Source organism: Carettochelys insculpta, chromosome 1, assembly GCF_033958435.1.
Source record: "Carettochelys insculpta isolate YL-2023 chromosome 1, ASM3395843v1, whole genome shotgun sequence".
Classification (NCBI taxonomy): Eukaryota; Metazoa; Chordata; order Testudines; family Carettochelyidae; genus Carettochelys; species Carettochelys insculpta.
This window is the reverse complement of record NC_134137.1, coordinates 221481074-221501023: the sequence shown is the minus strand read 5'-3', so window position 1 is coordinate 221501023 and position 19950 is coordinate 221481074. Positions and strand designations below refer to the sequence as shown.

At 45.2% G+C, this 19950-nt stretch overlaps 1 protein-coding gene across 4 annotated transcripts in view; it reads right to left on the bottom strand.

Annotated features, from left to right (window-relative positions):
- BOC (BOC cell adhesion associated, oncogene regulated) overlaps positions 1-10758 on the bottom strand; it is an 80030-nt gene extending 69272 nt beyond the window's left edge. For 3 of the 4 annotated variants that reach the window (XM_075000047.1, XM_075000067.1, XM_075000076.1), the window contains exon 1: positions 10601-10758. The gene's annotated coding sequence lies outside the window, so the exon portion shown is untranslated. The other variant, XM_075000058.1, reaches the window with a different exon arrangement.
- Between the last annotated feature and the right edge of the window lie 9192 nt (positions 10759-19950).

Below are 19950 nucleotides of genomic sequence, written 5' to 3'. Positions count from 1 at the left end.
TGATCCTTTGGCAGAGATGGCTAGATCCTCAGAAATGCAAGACACCTTACCTCAATATTTATTTGTTAGGAACTTAGTGATTAGGGTGATGTGGGCCACACACTTACATGCAGATAACAAAGATTGCTTTCTTTCATCTGTGCTTATTGAGAAGGGGGTAGCCTTTCTTCTCAGTGGTCATCCAGGCCTTTCCCCTTCCAAGGTTAGAGTAATGTAATGTAACACTCTCTATGTGGCACTGCACCTTGGGATCACACAGATGAGCACATCCTACGTTGCAAGCATGGCCTCAGAGAGAGATCACATTACATTGCTACGTCACACTCCATTTCCAGGTAGTTTCCTAGTGGGACTTAAGATGGTGGTTTGGAGGTAGGTGGTTTGAGCTTTAACGGGATGGAAATTCAGCTACCTGAGTGACCACCCTGTTCTCTGGTGTGACACCACCACACTTCTGATCTGCAAGAGCACTCCAGGAAGCAAAGCTCTGATTTTACAAGGCAGGGGAGTGGGCTGGATTTTGAAACGTGCCCGAGTGATTTAGGAGCACAAGACACACTGACTTGCAATGGGCTTTGTTTTAAATCACAAAATTTGGTGCTTTGGAAAATCCCACCCTGAGTGATATCCCAGAGAAGTCTTCAGCGCTGAAACTCAGTCCCAGCCTGTTGGCCTGACACCGCTCAGATTTGTTGACTTAATGCTCAGCTTTCCTTTAACTCCTCTGCCTGTTGCCTTTGGCCTGGGAGGGGCCCCAAAGGAAGCGCTTGCTGGCAAAGGCAAGCTCAGACAGTGGCTGGCCACACTGTGCCCACACCACCCACGGCCATGCAGCCAGGCCAGGCACCGGGTGCCCCCTCTATGCATTATCTGTAGTGTGGAGCTCTTTGGGGTGAAAGGCACCAGAGAAATGTAAAAATATTATTTGCCGTTGCAAATACTATCAGCTTCCAAAGAACTGTCCACTTGTGCGTGCGTGAGGGAGAATCCTTGCTGCATGGAGTACTGCCAGTCTGCTGTCTAGGGAGAAGGCCCCTGCATGGACTTAATCTAGGCTTTGGATTTTAAACACTAGCAGTTCAGACTTCATTTTCAGAAACATTTCTCTCTGGCTGCTAAGCTCCTAATGGATGTCATGGTCTCCCTCTTGCCTCCCTCTTCTCCATTCACAAAGCATGGCACCAAAGGGCTTCGTAGGAGAGAAGACCCAATGTTGAAGTGGAGGTGGGGCCTGCACAGCACTAGCACTGAAGGAGTGGAGGCGAGTGAAAAGGCAGTAGCCTCTTGGCTTGGGGAGATGCACATTGCACGGAACATAAGATTACACTGGGCTCTCTGTACCACGACCGGCTGGAGCAATAAATCTGTGGAATGGTGCTATCTATATTTGACACTCTGATGGTCACACTCAGCTAATAGATCTTTTATAGCAGGACACCAGCTTATCCTCCAAATCTCAAAGCACTGCAGATAGCCCACCCCCCTCACCCGAAAGCTTCCCGGCCTCACAGCACAAGCCTTTGATCACAACACCATGCCTGAAGAGGCATGCTACAGACCCATCCTAACCCAACAGTGGTTCGTATCTGTGGCCTCCAGAATCATAGCACCGCATCATCATCATCAACGATGGCCCTCTGAGGTAGGAAATTGCTCTCTTACAGATGGGCAATGAGGCACAGAGAGTCTAAAAGTAACTTTCCTAAGATCCCATGGAACAATCCTCTGGTAGAACAGACGACTGAACCAGGATCTCCCAGGTGCCCCACAATCCATCCTTCATCTCAGCAGTACAAGGGACAGGCAGTGGCAACCTTGTTTTGAATCAACTGTAGGCCTTGTCTATGTGAAGGAAATGAACCCCAAAGTAACTACATCAGCTGGACCTGAAATCAGACACACTGCAACAGTGCAAATTGGGGGCTATGCTGGTGCAGTTTATTTCAGTGAGTCACTGGATTAAGCTGTCCTATGGTAAACCCCACTATGAATCTAGATTAGGTGGTCATAGCAGTGTGACTACATTTCTGGAGTTACACCCAAGTAAACTTCCTTAATGTAGACAGGGCCTTGTTTACCATTCTTCAGTGGCTCCAAGGGCCATATCTAACCTGCCAGCTTGGCCTGGCTGCTTTCAGATGGCACCAATCCTGCATTGTGGAAAGCCTCTAATTTCAGGCAATTTGAAGTGGTTTGGAAAAAATAAAAATAACCTAAAGGCTTCTGGCCTGATGTTAGAAAGTTAACACTGGAGTTCTTAAAGGGATAGTCCTCTCACTGCCCCACAGATGAATCATTATAGCAACAGGGGACCAGTGTTTCCTGTAAGCTGAGTGCTTGGATGGCTGTCCAGAAGAGATTCAGGTGCCAAGCCAGCTGATTAGCAGAGCACTCACAGTGCCCACACGTTTCTATTGGTGGTGTCCATCTGCACATGCCTTGATGCACCTTAAAGTTATTCAGTCCCAGAAATAAAAAAAAAAAGAGAGGGAATGCTGCAAGGGATTGCCCCTGACACACACAGGGTCATGCCAAAAGCCAGTTTAGAATCCTTGGCACTGAATCCAATGAACGCATTTCAGCACCCAGTGAAAGTGTCCACACCCCCGAAACCCTGACTCTACTGATCTCTTTCTGTGGTTGCCAAAATGGAATTCCCACCAGTGAGGTTTGCTTGACAGACTGACCGGGTGCTGGAGGTGAACAGCAGAACTTCTGGAGGGTAGGACAGACTAAGTGGGATGAAAGGGTTTTACTTCAGTCCTGGACTGAACTTTTGTAACAGTCCGTGTATACCCACTGCAGCCCATATTCTCCTCGTGCCTGACTTCTGTACCGTTTGGATTAAACCCCAAGGAGTTTATGGTCTCTAGGCACAATCCTCACATCTGAGAGCCGGTCAGGGACTCATTTTCCCCCCACGTCCCACAAGGTGAAAGCTGCTCTGAACCGGTTGAAGAGAGAGCAGGATCCTGGTCTGTCTCTTGGCACTGGCACTCTGCCTAATAAAGGGGTGCAGTATTTGTACAACCCACACATACTCCCTAAAATAAGATCACTTAGTACTGCAGGGGGCAAGCAGCTCCGCATATCTCTTACTCAAGACTCATAGTTTATTACGGTAGCGCCAGGCGCTGTACACAGGAGCTTACAAATGTGACTGTCAAGCACAACTTTTGGACCTATATTTGGGATTATGTTTTCCAATATGCATTACTTGCATTTATCAACATTAAAATTAATCTGCCATATTGTTGCTCAGTCATCCAGTTTTGTAAAATCCTTTGAAGCACTTCACAGCTCACTTTGGACTTGACTATCTGCAAATTTCCACCCCCACTCACTCTTTACCCCTTTCTCCAGATAGTTTATGAACATGTTGAATAGGATGGGTCCTACTATGCACCCCACTGGGCATCACTCATTAACTCTATTCATTCAGGAAATGGACCATTTATTCCTACCCTTTGTTTCCTTTCTTTAATCCATGAGTGGACCCTTCCTCTTTCCCCATGACAGCTTACTTTGCTTAAGAGCCTTTGATGAGGGACCTTGCCAAAGGCTTTCTGGAAACCTAAATACACTACATCCACTGGCTCTACCTTATCCACTTGCTTGTCGACCCCCCTCGAAGAATTCTAGTAGATTAATGAAGTAGGATTTCCCTTTACAGAGACCACATTGACATTTTCCCAACAATTTATGTTCATACATATATCTGACAATTCTGTTCCCTGCTATACTTTCAACTATATTGCCCGAGACTGACATTAGATTTACTGGCCTGTAATTGCTAGGGTCACCTCTAGAACCATTTTTAACGTTTGGCATTACATTAGCCATCATCTTGTCAATCTGAATAAAAATAAAATTAGGAAGTCAACTAACAAACAGTGATCCAACCCATCCTCCAAAACACCATCTGAAGCTCACTTTATTCTGAGTGATGGTGTTAAAAATAACTATGGCTACATTTGTCATTGCTAAAGTTGTTTTTACATTTTTGTACTTTTTTGGCTTGCTCGTTCCATCCAGGTTACTAGCTACGATCCTCTCTGAGCATGAATGTGCATTTCTCAGTTACATATAGAGCCCTGCCTGAACATGGAGTTTATAGAATAGGCTAGAACTGAAGACACAAATATTGACCTATAGTGAGTTTCATACCCTGCCTTGCCAGATAGCATCTACAGCACCCCAGTTTCCCAGGCAGTAACTTTTTTAATTGACACTGCTCTATATAGATAAGTGACAACTCCTTGCTCATTGTTACAGATCCAGAAAGCGCAAACAGCCACCAAAAATTCTGAATGTTTATCCAAACCTTACATGGGCCCACTGAAGTCAACAGCAATCTTGCCATCAACTTCACTGGGACTGGGTAATTTCACACTCATCTGCCATTATATTCTAACAAAAACCGATAGTCAATGCAGAATTTAGGTTGCCTAACATCACTTCATGTACTTCCGGAACATGATCTGAAACTCTGATCTCTGAGAGCCAGGAAATGGAAGGGTAAGCTAATATCTTCTGCACTACACTCCCACCCAGCCTTAAACTCCGCCGTTGTGAAGATGGTTACAGGCACTATGAATACAGAATAGCTCTGTATGCTCAGCACTGCTCCACCTCTCTATTCCAAAATCAAACAGGTACACAACATCTTGGAGCACTGAGCTGGATGATATTTGATCAGCATGGCTCTGACCATCAACCCCCTGCCCAATGATGTTGAAAAGAAAAGAGACTAGGAGAATGTTTCACCTCATCCTAATGGCCCCCTTGCACCTTCACAGGGCCCACAAGAATTCAAACACCTGCACTGCTATCCACATGCTGTGAGATACCCTGATTGGCTCATTGGCTCTTGAGCTGCACTATTGCTCTGTTGAATACTAGCAATGTGTTTACCACATCATTGTGGCCAAGACTCCAGCAGGGTAACTGAAGAGGACATCCCAACTGGAGTCCATAGAACAGGAATACATATGAGCTAAAAATCTGCAAAGTCTTTGGGGGTTTGTATTCGCAAAAACAGCTGCCTTTAGGTCAGGCTTCATTATAACTGGACTTGACATAAACTGACTTTTTTTTGTTTTAAAACAAAAGAAAAACAAACAAACAAACCCACAATTTTAAGGGATAACAACGATGTCTATGATTTTTCTATTTTTTACTCATTGAAACGTTTGCAGTCAAGGGAAGTGGGTGAGGGGTAGTCTGATAATTACTTAACAGAGGATGTTGAGAATCAAAGTTCAACCTTTATGCCTCTTAAAATATCCACGTCAAAATACAAAATCAATATCCTGGAATCAAATTTAAACAAGTCCTCAAGCCATATTTTTCTTACTCTGCCTATCATCATCACTGGAAATCTGTTTTTTTGGCAATTGTGGTTTGCATAGTGAAATAGACATTCACCGATAAAAATGTGATCCTTCTGAATCTATTTATAACCATTTATTTCTGCATCTTCAGAACTGTGATCCCACAAGCAATGGGCTGACTTAGCTCTAATACAGGGGCCTGTTACTGCAACAAGCATATGCAATGGGAGGTCCAGCTAATGCTTCTGAAGGAGCTTTAAAGCTGAAAAGGCTCCACCCAGGAGGTGGATCACCTGAACCAAAAGATTTGCCATCCCCTGCCCATAAAGCACCAATGGCAAGCTAGCAAAATAGGGAATTTAACAGGACGGATTTAAACAAATGACCTCAACAAGTTCTACCTCGCAAACTTCCCTGAGCACATATTTGAGGTGGCAATTTGAATCCTGAAGGAATTCTGCGATTTTAGTATTGCTCCAAATGCAACAATTGCAGAATTCCCCCAGCACTATAATTTCAAAACCACACCGAGCTGGCTTAAATCTTTTCTCGTTTAAGTCAAAATTCCAACCAACTCTAATGGGGGCAGAATGAGGCCAAGCATGAACCTTGCTATCTGTGGTATTCCCAATGTCCTGGGACCAAATTTGGCTGTTACACCAGCCTAACCCCAGAGATACTCCTTAGCCTTCAGCTGCTCACTGCTGCACCACATTCTGGCCATCAGTGTGCAATGGCCTGAGAGCATTTGAAGCGTATGGTTTAGCTGTGTTGCCTTTTCTCTCAACCTGCACAGGTAAATTGGATATTTTATTATTAGTCACCTTGAAGTCACCCTAGAGAGGTTCACCTGTCTTGACTATAGCTGTAGTCAGATAACTGGCTTGCCCTCTGTAAACAGAACTGCTCCCCCTAAGGGCGAGATTCCAAGCTACAGCTCCTAGCAGTTCGCTGCACTCACTGCCCTGGGCGGGCAGACAGGCAGCTACTAGGGTTGTACTGGCTTCTTTCCAGTCCTTCACCATCCCTCAGTCCCTGCCATAATCTGCACACACCTGAAGGCCTAAGTTTAGAACCCTATCCCTGCTGCCTATGGGCTACACTACACATCCCTTCCCCAAATACATCCTCCTTCCCCACTGGCTGTCTCCTGAGTACCGCCCCCCCCCCCCCAGCCCGCAACACTTTCCAGAGGGCCTCAGAAAGCAGCCTGGAGCCGTCTTCCTCACATCCTGTGACAAGGGAATCCTTTTAGAGCCTCTTTGTGCTGCTTTACCTTTTTTACCCTCATGTAGGGGGCAGAACTGGGGTGAAGATCTCACCATATGCCTTCAAAGTCCAGCCTTATTTTACCAAGAAAAACATGGGTTTATAACTGTTGGCCCTGAAGTGTCCATATTATTAGTATCTGCAATTCTACAGTGCTTTCTGCCTGTGAGTTAGGTCAGTAGGAACCCAGTTTTCATCGTGAGGAAACTGAGGCAAAGATGGAGGAAGGCTCTGACCTTAGAATCATGTCAGGAAGAGAATCCAAGTCTCCTGATTCTGAGCCATGTGCTTTAACCTGAAAATTAGCCTTCATCCCTGACTTTGATTCCTTCCTCAGAAAGCCACAAAAGTCTGAGCAGGAAGCTATTCCACAGGCATGCAGTCCTAATCATCAGCCTTCCCCATGTCTCAGGGGGTAAGGTGCAGGAAGAGCCTAAGAGGCACTGGAAGATAGAAAAATAACCTGTGGACTTGGAAACCAAGCACATTTGATCCAGTGTCACTGAGAAACAACAAGGAGCTCCACAGAGCAAGTCTTCTGACATCACTCTCCACTGTGGGTTCAGTGGATTTCACCAGGTTTACAACCATAGCTGCAGCTTTCCTTGTTGGGGGCAGAGGAGGGAGGTAAATTAGACCCTTTAAGGCAGAGTTCTGGTATTCTCAATAGCACAGGTGGGTAGGGTTTGCACCGATGGATCTGAGGTCCATGACCAGAGATCGCCAACCAAAATAGCCATAAGAGCCTTTTTTTTTTTTTAATTTGGTAAAGAACTCAACAATTCATAAGCCACAATGCACGTGAATATGAGACGGTCCTTGATAAACAGCATCAAACCGCACTTTTTGTAACCCCTGTTTTAAGAACAGCTCACGCAGTGATTTGTAATGAGATACATGTTTACTGCAGGATGTTCACAACCTTTTCACATATTCTATTTCCTCACACATTACAAGTGTGTGTGTTTGTAGCACTGTTTTCTGAACCCACTTTAACGATGCCAGTTTTACTTCATGCTTAATTTCAGTTTTCATTCTTAAAATGTGCATTGCCCTTCACAGCAGGAATGCTACAAGCTTCCTTTTCCTTTTCAAAAGGAAGACTTTATTAGCAACACAATCAAAAACACAAATACAGTATCATATCCCACAATGCACTACACAAATTAAAGGGGAAGTTATCCAGCAATTCGAGATCACATATCATTTGCTATTTAAATATGAGTTGGGCTCATGGTTGGGCTTTTAGACGTTCACCATTTATTGAAAATAATGGGGAGGGTTAACTTTGTAACTATATCATTGGGAACCACAAAAAAGTCCCTAAAGGATCACATGTGGCTCCAGAGCTGCAGGTGGAAGACCCCTGTCCATGACCAACAGCATGAAGCTTGGAGAGATTTGGTGGGGGAAGTGCATGGAATTTAGGAGATATTGGCAATTATTCTTTTTTTTTTTGGACAAACCAAACCTCAAAAAGAAATGCTGAGAGGGTCTGACCCCCCTTGGACTAGAAAACCCTTGTGAATACTTAAGTGCCCTGCTTAGCAGGATGAAACCAAGTGCAGTGTTGTGTGAGGTGGATGACCCAGTGCATGACAACAGAGGAGGAAAAGCAGTGCCTTCCGACCCCTAGGAAGGCAGAGAGTGACCATGAGAATTTACATCCTAGAGAATGAAGCCATAGGTAACACAAAATACAATGCACTCTTTTTACCCCACCTGCTGAAGAGAGTATGTTCACGCTGCCACCTTTCACTGAGAGATCTTTGAGAGGGTGAAATGAATCTGGTTCACAGTTTTGTGCATCAGGTGTTATGTTTCCTTCATACGAACATGCTCTGTTTTTATTAATCAGAACTCATTCCGCAAGCAGGGTGGCACTATGTCCGATTTCAGCCCTAACAGAAAACACTCCCTGGGAGCTGAGCCTGGGTTAGACCTGAAGAACTAAAGGAAGTAACAAAAAAGGATCAAAATAAACTGATTTCTTTCCACAGATAAATCCAGCCATTGTTTGGGAAAATCATAACTCTCCTTAAACTGCATCTCCCCTCTACCATACTCCAGAAGGCTTCCTATTAGCAAGGGGAACTATGTCAGATTCAGTTACTTAGGTAATTTAAAAAATAAAAACAGCAAAAGCCCTCCATTTGCAAACCCTCACAGTATTTCTTCTGAAACCTTTCCCTGGACCATAAACCTCAATATCCAACCCACCAAAAAGGTGTGTTTGGTGTGGGTACACATGTGCAAATGTGAAGCCAACACTATTCTCTCTTCCAAATCTAGGCAGACTGAGAAAGCATGCTCCCAAAGGGAAAGGAAAGCAAAAATATGGCTCAACTGTCAAACAAAACAAAATAGCCCCCCACCACCATCAGCACCACAACAAAAACCTGACATTATTTTAATATTTTTCAGATTGAAGTGTTTTGTAACCTCTGGGAAATGAAGCTTGACTTTCAGGCTACAGATGGGCATATCAAAAAGACATTGCAAAGTGCTGCTTGGCAGCTGTGCAGAAATTAAGGAAGTTAGACTTCTGACTATTTACTACTATAAACTGCAAACTATTTAAGACATGAAAAAAATTGTATGTGGACACAGATACACACACAGCCCCTGTATTACAGAATCACTCTCCCCTCTCCACAGACAACCAAGTTTCATTTAGGAAAAAAAATAAAAAAATAAAAAACTGACTTGCATAGATCCTAAAATGACTCTTCCACAATTTCAGTTAAGTATACTCTGGGAATTGAAGCCTCTCTCTACAAGCAGAGGTCCAAATCAAGATTTGTGTTAAATCAGCTCTACCCGTTGGAGGTGTCAGGAAAGGTGCTTGCTTATTCCATGAAGACTGGAGAACTTGCTAATAACAGAAAAGCAATCTCTTAATTAAAAGTTTAATTAGACTGCAGTTATAAATCCTGAACCTTTCCCTCACCTAAATAATCAATGCATTTTCTGTTTAAAGGAGCCGTTACAGGGACCTGCCCAAATGACAGTGCAAGCCGCAAGGTACACACACTCAACACCCTCTCAAGTCCCACCTGATTCCCCCAACTCTCCTTTAGCCCCCACCCCAGCCCACCTCTGTTTTACCCATCACCTTCACCTAAGGACCAAAATGTACAACTGCAGGAGAAAATACAGTTAGTGAACAGCCAACTCGCAAAAAAAACCCACCTAAGCTTCTCTCTGCAACAGGAACCCTTCCACAGAATCACAAGCTAAGGCGCCTTTGCATGAGTTGTCTTTTGGGCAGACTCCTATCAGTGTTGTCAATAAGCCCACTTTTTTTTTTTTTTTTTTTTTAAATGAAGGATGGGGTGGGGGACAGCAAACCACCTCGTCTCTTATCGTCTCCCCCCGCGCCTTCTCCCAGTCTCTTGTTGTCCAGAGAAGGGAGCCACACTGACTAAATTTTTGGGGAAGTTTGGGACACTGGAGCCGCAGTACCAGAGTGCTTGCAGGGCCCTCCATGAACGCCGAGAAACTGACGAGCAAGAGCCGGAGTGAAATAAACAAGCGCCAAATCCCACCTGCCACGGCCAAAACCAAAACTCACCACGGAGGAGGGGGGTCGTGGGAATCCTGTTCCTCTCTTGCTCTTTTTATTGCATGAAAACGCAAACCAGCGAGTTCCCCTAAAAACCTCCAGCAAACAACCCTCCCAAACACCACCACAAAGATGTGCGTCTCCTACATGTCGGAGCTTAAGGAAAAAGGGGAAGAGAAAGAAAAAAAAACACACAAGAACGTCTCTCTGCCTCTCTAAAACAAACTTTTTTTAACCTCTCCACCCCACCCCACCCCACCCAGCCCCCAGCTGTTTCACTCACCGGAAACTTCTGATGGAGCAGGAAGGAGAAATACAAAGATACACAAAATGAGAAGAAGCAACAACGAGGCTAAACTCCAGGGACTGGGAAGTTCCAGGCCAGATCTGGAATTCAGCAACAGATTCTGGGGGGTTTGATTTGGGGACTTACTTTCTTTTCGTGCTGGTTGATTTTAGGGATCACTTTAGGGGCGGAGGGATTCAGCGGGACACAGGAGAGGAGGAGGAGGAGGAGGAAGCTGGTGCAGGAGGAAGAAAGACATTGGACTCAGGGCAGCCACATGGAAGGAGGTTTTTTGGATGACTGAACTCTCAAACAATTCCCTTCTTTTGCTACCAGTTCCGCGGCTCCTCTGGAGCCTCCCTCCCCTTTCCCCTCCTCCCCCTTACTTGGAGGAGGGAAAAGAGGAGGAGCAAGATGCGAGGAGGGGGGAATAACTCCCTCAAAGGAAGGTAACAGACAATAGTCTCCCCCAAATGGTCATCAGATGGATTCGCTTGGTCCGGCGCCCAGAAATTGGGGTGAGTTTAGAGACTCACACACAGAAAGTAGCAGTCATGGTGCTCCCCAGTCCCCACAGAAACGGAAGCTGGGAAAGTTGGTCTGAAAACTTTGGCAAAAGAAGGCGGGTCCCTGCATTGCCCCTTGTTTTGTCTTGTGCGATCGGTCCTCTGTGAAAGCCCCGGACCCCCTTATTCATCACAGGGGTACAAGGCGGTTAGAAGCTGGAGCTGCTGCACAAGGTGACTTTTTCCTTACACTGAAGCGTTAGGCAGGAAAGTAGCTCTCTCCGGGAACGGGACAGCCTCGCTGATGGAAAACTCGTGAGAATAAGTGTGCCACAGTGTTTTAGCGCAGCTGGCAAAAGTTTGTGCCATTACAAATCTAAGTTATATCAGGGTGGATGTTCAATTGTCTTCCCCCACCTCAGCCTTTCGGATTTTACTCATCTTTGTAAGCTCCTCGCCTGCAAACACTTAATCACGTGTGTAACTTTTCTCATGTGCAAAGTCCACTGTTCCCGCTACTTTTTTACCATCCATGGGTGGAATAAATTTTGTTAAGCGTACCAAGGAATGTACAGACGTGCACCACCAGTAGAAACACAGGCTGGCGGCTGTGGACTCTCTGCTAATCAGCCGAATCTTTCCTGGGTGGCAGCCCAAGAACTCAGCTTATAGGGAATGCTGACATGGTCCCACTTAAGTCTGTGGGACTGCTCCTGAATACTTCATCCACATGCTTACATGTTCACAAGCTTGGGCATTAAATTGTAATGTCTTCAGAACGGGGACCACATCTCCCTCCTGTATGGGCAGCAAGTAGCACAACAAGGCTGCGTCTACACGTGCACGCTACTTCGAAGTAGCGGCAGTAACTTCGAAATAGCGCCCGTCACGTCTACACGTGTTGGGCGCTATTTCGAAGTTGAAATCGACGTTAGGCGGCGAGACGTCGAAGTCGCTAACCCCATGAGCAGATGGGAATAGTGCCCTACTTCGACGTTCAACATCGAAGTAGGGACGTGTAGACGATCCGCGTCCCACAACATCGAAATAGCGGGGTCCTCCATGGCGGCCATCAGCTGGGGGGTTGAGAGATACTCTCTCTCCAGCCCTTGCGGGGCTCTGTGGTCACCGTGGGCAGCAGCCCTTAGCCCAGGGCTTCTGGCTGCTGCTGCTGCAGCTGGGGGTCCGTGCTGCATATACAGGGTCTGCAACTAGTTGTTGGCTCTGTGTATCTTGCACTGTTTAATGAAAGTGTGTCTGGGAGGGGCCCTTTAAGGGAGCGACTTGCTGTTGAGTCCGCCCCGTGACCCTGTCTGCAGCTGTGCCTGGCTCCCTTATTTCGATGTGTGCTACTTTGGCGTGTAGACGTTCCCTCGCTGTGCCTATTTCGATGTGGTGCCGCGCAACGTCGAAGTTGAACATCGACGTTGCCAGCCCTGGAGTACGTGTAGACGTTATTCATCGAAATAGATTATTTCGATGTATCGAAATAATCTATTTCGATGAATAACGTCTACACGTCCTCCAGGGCTGGCAACGTCGATGTTCAACTTCGACGTTGCGCGGCACCACATCGAAATAGGCGCTGCGAGGGAACGTCTACACGCCACAGTAGCACACATCGAAATAAGGGAGCCAGGCACAGCTGCAGACAGGGTCACAGGGCAGACTCAACAGCCAGCCGCTCCCTTAAAGGGCCCCTCCCAGACACAGTTGCACTAAACAACACAAGAGCCACAGAGCCGACAACTGGTTGCAGACCCTGTGCATGCAGCATGGATCCCCAGCTGCCGCAGCAGCAGCCAGAAGCCCTGGGCTAAGGGCTGCTGCCCACGGTGACCATAGAGCCCCGCAAGGGCTGGAGAGAGAGCATCTCTCAACCCCCCAGCTGATGGCCGCCATGGAGGACCCGGCAATTTCGACGTTGCGGGACGCGGATCGTCTACACGGTCCCTACTTCGACGTTGAACGTCGAAGTAGGGCGCTATTCCGATCCCCTCATGAGGTTAGCGACTTCGACGTCTCGCCGCCTAACGTCGAAGTTAACTTCGAAATAGCGCCCGACACGTGTAGCCGCGACGGGCGTTATTTCGAAGTAAGTGCCGCTACTTCGAAGTAGCGTGCACGTGTAGACACAGCTCCATTCTCATAGAAGCCTCTGGGTGGGACCTAAAGTGTGAGGTAATGGACAACCTTCACATTGTAACACATTAGGGGGAGTAGTTTGCTTATAATAATTATAGGGGATGTGAACGTTCGTGCATTGTTCTCTTCACCACAGGCCCAGTGCTGCTCTCACTGATGTTACAACCCCCCTTGACTGAGAAAGGTGGAGAATCAGCCCCTATGATGCATCACAGTGAAAGAGATTTGTGATTGTGCATAACTGGTGGTACAATGAGCATTATTGTCTACGTGGCCTGATCCTAGGAGCCCAGCATCTGTAAATATCACTGATTTCAGGAGATATGTGGGTGCTTAACTCTGATGGGGCTCATAAAGAGCCACCATTCATTGGGAACAATGTGGCCAGAATGGAATGTAGGACATAGCAAGCAAGTGCTGATAAACCCTTAATGCTACATCACTGCTTCATGAAATCTGTAGCACATGCAGAATCAATAGAAAAGTCACTTTAGAGAGGTTTTTTTTTTTTCTTTTTTAAATTATGGGATTATTTTTCATATTCCTAAACTTACAAAACCTGACTCTGGAGAGTACCATGATTCCATCTTAGACAGAGAGAAGTTACAATTGTCTGAGCTACTAATAAACATGAACAGAATCCTTATGGAAAATGTGAGTGGATTTTAATAGGGATGAAGCTAATGGGGTCCATACAAATTATTTTGTCTATAAAATTAAATAGAGAGGAAGTCCTTTCTGCATGCATTTTTAACCATCCTAAGGGGTCTCTAGCAGGAAAATAAATATGTAATATGACAAAAACATCACAGTCCACCTTGTTCTGCAGCTTCAACTTCTTTCCTATAGTTCCATCTAGAAATTGCACCAGGAAAGAACCATGCCAAACATTTGTATTAAAAATGTAACATTAACATATTTACCTGCTGTCCTTTGGGGGCCTTGTGAAAATTAGATCCCACACTGTGGCTTTGCTGATGGCTCACTTGTTTGTGATCTTGAGCAAGACCCTTCCTCTTGCTTTGTGCCTCAATTTCCCCCACTGTAAAATGAAGGTATCCCTGTGAGTCAGATGCCTTGCTCCTCCATGAGGATGGAGAGATTAATGTCTGCAAAGAGCTTTCAGGCATTCTGTCCGGCCAATTTTACCCAGGTGTTGGTTCCTCTAAGTGAAGATCCCCCTGTCTATACAGGTAGCTCCAGGAGAAAATGGAGAAAAGAGGGAAATGGGATGAAGGGGAGCAAAAGAAAGACGGATGAGAAAGAAGAGTGACAGTAAAAGACATGAAACTTTGTGAAAGATTCAGGGAAAATATGAGCAGCCCATGCAGTCACTTCAGACTTCTGTTCTGTACTGAACACTGTAGTGACAGCTTGCTGTCATTTGCTGCTGGAAGGAACCTTTGATTGGCAGAGGAAGATGCTTTGTTAAGAGGATTCTAGCCTCTAAATTCCCTGAGGTAGAGAGTAATGGGCAACATCCATGCCAGGTCTGAGGGAGGCACAACTTTGCTGAGAAGAGGGGCAAATCCAAGACAAGATTTTAAAAAGACCACAGACCTCTGTGCTGAGAGAACAGAACTTATGGTTTGGCCAGGGAATGAGATGCAGGACCAGGAGAATGTTGGCAGTGCTACCAGCTAGCAATCTGTTTTCCCCCAACAGCAGGGCCTGACAAGACTCTGTTCCCAGGCTAGGTCCCTTTTTCTTGCAGTCTGGTAGTTACACCTCCATCTCCTGTTTCCTTTTCCTTCTGAACCCTCCTATACTTAGCAAATCCCTCTTTAAGGGGGTGGCCAGGGATCTGAAAGCATTTTCCCCTGCAGAAACTTTGGGATATAGATCATCAGATTTCCCCTGCCACTCAACAGGCCACTCAACCCTGATGATAGGCAGCAGGCTGCTCTTCCTCCCCCAACGCTATCATTACTGAAGACCAAAAAGAATTCCTATAATTCTGGGCTCTTTTTCATACATTCCTCATGGAAGGAGACTAGTAGCTGTCTTCCCACCAGAAGGACAGTGGTCTTCTCTATATCCACCATGGTGCGTTGCTGTTGTCTGGTCCTACTGAAGATCCACCTTGCCTGACTTTGCAGGGCCAGGGGACAGCAGAAGTTTTTCGAAACTGCATGACTTTTCAAGACAAACAATACGTTTGCCTCTCACCCAATGTCACCAGTCACCCAGTCAAATAAAATAGTCAAAGAACAACCCCTGCAAACTGAAATTAATATTCACCCACCACATACAATATGACACATCTAGCCACTCATTGGTAATTAAACCATTGGAACAACTTACGTAGTTCTGTGATCGGTTCCCTGTCAAACAAAGTTTTCAAATCAAGACTGTACGTCTTTCTGAAAGAGATGCTGTAGGATATCCAGAAGACTCCTTACTGGCTCGTCATAGGGTGTGGGTTTCTGCCTGTGGTCCTCAGGGTCCTTGGGAGTCCACAGACTAAATCTAAGAGTTCCAAAGGGCTCCAACTCCCATTCAAATTTTTTTTAAGGGGACACAAATGAAAAAAAGTTAAGAATCACTGAGAAAGGAATAACTTGGTGAAATTTTATGTCCTGTGTTATGCAGGAATTCAGACAAAACGATCTAATGGTGGCCTTAAAAATCTCTGATTATGAAGTCCTTCAACCACCTAACTCAACAGAAGCAAAAGAGAAGAGCCGAACCATTCAGCGTGCCCCATAAACCAACAGATTTGGGCTCTGTGGGCCAAATGAAAGCCTTAAGTTCCACTTTTGTGTATTCCTCTGTTTACAACCAAGATTGTTAGCTAGACCTTTCCACAGACCAGGAATGCATGAATACCTCTTGGGAGAGACTCAAAAAAAACAACAACAAAAAAAAAAAACGAGCAGTCCTGTAGCACCTTAAAGACTAACAATTTTATTTTGCAGGTAATGAACTTTTGTGGGTAAGACCCACTTCATCAGATACAGATCTTACCCACAAAAACTAAAAGTTGTTTTTCTTTAAGGTTCTACAGGACTGCTTTTTTTTTCCCCCTTTGTGAAGCTACAAACTAACCCGGCTACCCTCTGAGACTCTTGGGAGAGAAGTAGTCTTTTCAGATAGGATGGTCCCAAGCCACTCAGGTCAAAATCAGCACCTTAAACCTGAAAAATCATTGTTCTACGCAGAGCTCAAAGAGTCGGTGCAATATTCTTTTTCCACAAGCCTCACTATTTAACAAGCAGCCAGCCACATTCTTCACTGACTTGCGTGTCAAACCACTCTCATGCAAGAGCACATGGCTTTTGCAGCACTTCAGACCTCTGCTGCGCAAGACCCTAGAATAATGGAGCGCTCCCCCCGCCCAATGCCTTCCCCATGTCACTGCCCCTCCGTTTCAGGCTAATCAGTACACCCTCCATGCATTATTTATATACTTTGTTATTCAGTTCCATTGGTATTGCTCTGCTCCCAAATGTGCAGTGGGCCACTGCTTATGAACTGCCACATATTACTGCACTATAGAAGTTGTTGGACAGGAAGTTCAAAGTTGGGATTTCCGGGAAAGGGGCAGTTGGAGCTTCTGACAACTACACATGTAGGAAGCAGTTTATGCTTTTAGCAATGAGAAAACTAAGGTTCTCGTATTGAGGAAGGGATCCATCTCCATCTTCCCTCCCTCTTTTCGGTTGAGGTAAGTTTAAACATTGGAGGGTAGCATTCTGATGCATTCTTGCTCTTCATCCCAGCAAACAGGCTGCCCCTATGACTTTCTGATCCAATAGCCGTTGCTACATCCAAACAGCACAGTAGAAGAAGAGACCATTTCTGCTAATGCCATCAGCAATTAATATTGACCTGTACATTATCATTATGTTTCAGAGTTAACATCACCATTAAGAAGAATAAGATCGAGTCATGCGGGTGATTTTTGGTGAGGTGGGAAATCTGTGTTTTTTTATGATGAATAAGGTCAACCTCAAAGTTTTTTTCTGCTAGGTTTTTTGTTTGTTTGTTTGGTTTGGTTTTTTGTTTTGTTTCATTTTTTGTATTTACACAGAACATCAAATCTGCTCTGCACTGGAGGGCATACTAGGGATCTTGGTGGATATGCATCACTGGATCGTATACCTGCACTGAATGGACACATTTATTGAATCTTTTACAAAGATTTTCTTTCTCTAGAAGGTTAACTTCATGTCTAATGAACTCCCCCAAAACTATTTTTCCAAAGCTTTTCTGCTTAAAAATGGTCCCTTATGTTAAACTCCTGAATCACATCTAGACATCTAACTCAATGGCCTGATTTTAAAAAGTGCTGCGCACCTAGTAGTTCCCAGTGAAATCTAATGACTGGCCTTGCTGTTAGTGCCTCCATAACTTAAAAACTGTTTTAAGCTGCTCCAAATTTAACAGGAGCTGAACTGGCCTCTGAGGAGTTTTAGGATTTGAGATGGGAAAGAAGGAAGAGGAGAGAAAGCTGCCTTAGAGTTACCCTAAATTACCCAAAAATCTGGTCCAGGGTTTATAAAGAAAGATTAGTGTTATCACAAGGTGCCAAAAGGACAGCTCTGAGTTTTTACTTCTCTGTTTATTGCCAGATGGAGAAAAGCATAGGTGGCTCAGGTGCAAGTTTTCCACATGCATTATTCTCCTTGTATGCCTCATCCCTAAACCCAGGGCAATCACCTCTGAACTAAGAGGGCTTGTTAGTTTCTTTGGCCCATTGGACCAGGGCCTCTCTTCTGAGAATGCCCATGGCCCCTCTTGCTGTCAGTGGCATAGGTTTTCTGATGGGGAGATGTGCTCCCTGGGCAATCAACTGGCATCAGCTTCCTTCATACTGGCGATCAGACAGCTGTTAGATGGCAATGACTTTTTGTTCCTGTTGACCTGGGCCAGATTTGTACCAGCAACAAAGCTGAAAAAGCCTCTTTTGCCCAATGCCCTAAGTCGTCCAGTTCCTCAAAGGAAACTCCTTAACATGAGCTATTTATGAGGCTCGAGCCCTAGCTAGCAACATTTCTTCAGCCCTATGTGCCACAGTTCTTTGTTATCTTCGGCTGCCAGCTAGTCTGAATAAAGCCTTTTCTGGCCTCACTGCTGCCCCAGTTAGATTAACCCCCTCCTCTCTCAGAGCAGCAGGAACTCCAGCTGTTTGATATTGTGCCGAGGAAGATGGGGCAGCATAAGAGGACTCCCGATGAAAGAGAACTCAAAGGAAACTAGACAGTGGAGTTTTGCTAAGACACTCAGTGGGTAACAGGCACAGTTAAATTTGTTCATTCACTCAGTGAAGAAAATGAGTTTTCTCATACATCCAGACATCCAGCTAGGCTGAATGCATCCACATATGCCTTCCAATTACCGGAGAAGCAATAGACAGAACGGGGGGGGGGGGGGAGGGGGGCAGGAGTTGGGCCATAAAAATACCCCCACCTTTGGAGAAGTTTGTGATCTGAATTTTGTGGCTGACAACTATCTGTGCATTGAGCCCATCCAAAACCAGCAATTCCAAAATGCCTCCAACTTCTGTGGAAATTTGAATCCTGATCATGAACTCTGTTGCTCAGGCCCATCTCTAATCAGCATCAAAATGTACAGCCGCAGTTGCATAACAAGGCTATATTTCAGCCCTAAAACAAATTCCTTACTCAGGCAAAACTTTCAGTAAAGTCAACAGGAAAAGAAAAAAAAATCAGTAAGGAAGTGCTTTCAGTTTTTCATCTTAGTGAAAATACGAATGTGATGGGTGGGGATTGGGCTATGAAGCCAAAAACAAAATAGGGGGGGCACCTTTTGCTGGGGTACAAAGCTGTCAAGCTGGATTGCTGGTTACATGGGTTAGGGAAATACAAAGAGGCTTCATCCAGAGGACAGGGCTGGGCTGAGGGGAGCCACCTCTACTAGAAGTGACCAGCACATCTTGACAGCAGCAGAGAAGAGAGAGAGGGAAAGGAATCACATTAAGAGAGGTGAAGTGATTAGGAAGCCCCTAGTTCAAAGACTTGTCACATGAGGTTTACTTTGTTTACTCTGTTGTAAAGCCTTTTGACTTCAATAATCCCTAGGAAATGGGACAGTTTCTCTCTTGGCATGTCAAATTAAACAATCAAATAAAACCTTGTTTGGCTGGAGAGAAGATGAGAGTAGGAAGTGTCAGAGCAGGATTCAGAAACTAAGCATCTTTTAAATAACAGATTAGACAAATCAGGGAAAACAAAGAGGGAAGGGTGCAAGCCATCAAAACACAAGACACTAAATTCAGAGGCAAGCCAAGAACTAGGGCTTATCTACTTTAGGAAATCAGCAGTGGTGTAAACTAAATTGCTTTGATGTTGAGTTAGTTATACCAGTATGACCTGTTAACATAGATACATTTCAAATGTCAAGCAGTCCTGCGGCACCTTAAAGACTAACATATTTGTTAGGTCATGAGCTTTCATGGGTGAGACCCACTTCTATAACCTGAAGAAGGGGGTCGTACCCGTGAAAGCTCACAACCTAATAATTTAGCACTTTAAAGACGAACAAAATGATATCTTCGGTTCTGAGCTTTTGTGGGACAGACCCACTTCTTCAGAACGAAAGCTCATCACCGAATAAATCATTTTGTTAGTCTTTAAAGTGCTACATTTCTGCTGCTTTGTTTTGTTGGAGTACAGACTAACAGGGCTACCTCTCTGGGTGCATCTACACTAGCCGGCTACTTCGAAATAGCTGGCATAATGTCAAAATAGCACGTGTTGTGTCTACACGCGCTGTGCGCTATTTTGACGTTGAAATCGACGTTAGGCAGCGAGATGTCGAAATCGCTATTCCTATCTGAAGATGGGAATAGTGCCCTACTTCAATGTTCAACGTCGAAGTAGG